The sequence below is a fragment of the Schistocerca cancellata genome, chromosome 1, assembly GCF_023864275.1.
Source record: "Schistocerca cancellata isolate TAMUIC-IGC-003103 chromosome 1, iqSchCanc2.1, whole genome shotgun sequence".
In the NCBI taxonomy this organism is placed as follows: domain Eukaryota; kingdom Metazoa; phylum Arthropoda; class Insecta; order Orthoptera; family Acrididae; genus Schistocerca; species Schistocerca cancellata.
In genome coordinates this window covers 603,381,907-603,382,504 of record NC_064626.1, presented here as the reverse complement: position 1 = coordinate 603,382,504, position 598 = coordinate 603,381,907, and the positions used below count along the sequence as shown (strand labels likewise).

The window sequence follows — 598 nt, the reverse complement described above, 5'->3', positions numbered from 1 at the left end:
GTGAGTACCGGACGTGAGTCGTGCTTCGGTAGCTCAGTTGGTAGAGCACTTGCCCGCGAAAGGCAAAGGTCCCGAGTTCGAGTCTCGGTCGGGCACACAGTTTTAATCTGCCAGGAAGTTTCATATCAGCGCACACTCCGCTGCAGAGTGAAAATCTCATTCTGGAAACATCCCCCAGGCTGTGGCTACGCCATGTCTCCGCAATATCCTTTCTTTCAGGAGTGCTAGTTCTGCTAGGTTCGCAGGAGAGCTTCTGTAAAGTTTGGAAGGTAGGAGACGAGGTACTGGCAGAAGTGAAGCTGTGAGTACCGGACGTGAGTCGTGCTTCGGTAGCTCAGTTGGTAGAGCACTTGCCCGCGAAAGGCAAAGGTCCCGAGTTCGAATCTCGGTCGGGCACACAGTTTTAATCTGCCAGGAAGTTTCATATCAGCGCACACTCCGCTGCAGAGTGAAAATCTCATTCTGGAAACATCCCCCAGGCTGTGGCTAAGCCATGTCTCCGCAATATCCTTTCTTTCAGGAGTGCTAGTTCTGCTAGGTTCGCAGGAGAGCTTCTGTAAAGTTTGGAAGGTAGGAGACGAGGTGCTGGCAGAAGTGA

General features: G+C 52.3%; 1 non-coding gene across 1 annotated transcript; it reads left to right on the top strand.

The window, feature by feature from the left end:
• Window positions 1-322: 322 nt before the first annotated feature.
• On the top strand, window positions 323-397 carry Trnas-cga (transfer RNA serine (anticodon CGA)). Its single transcript has one exon. It is a non-coding gene; the product is annotated as a tRNA-Ser (tRNA).
• Window positions 398-598: the final 201 nt, after the last annotated feature.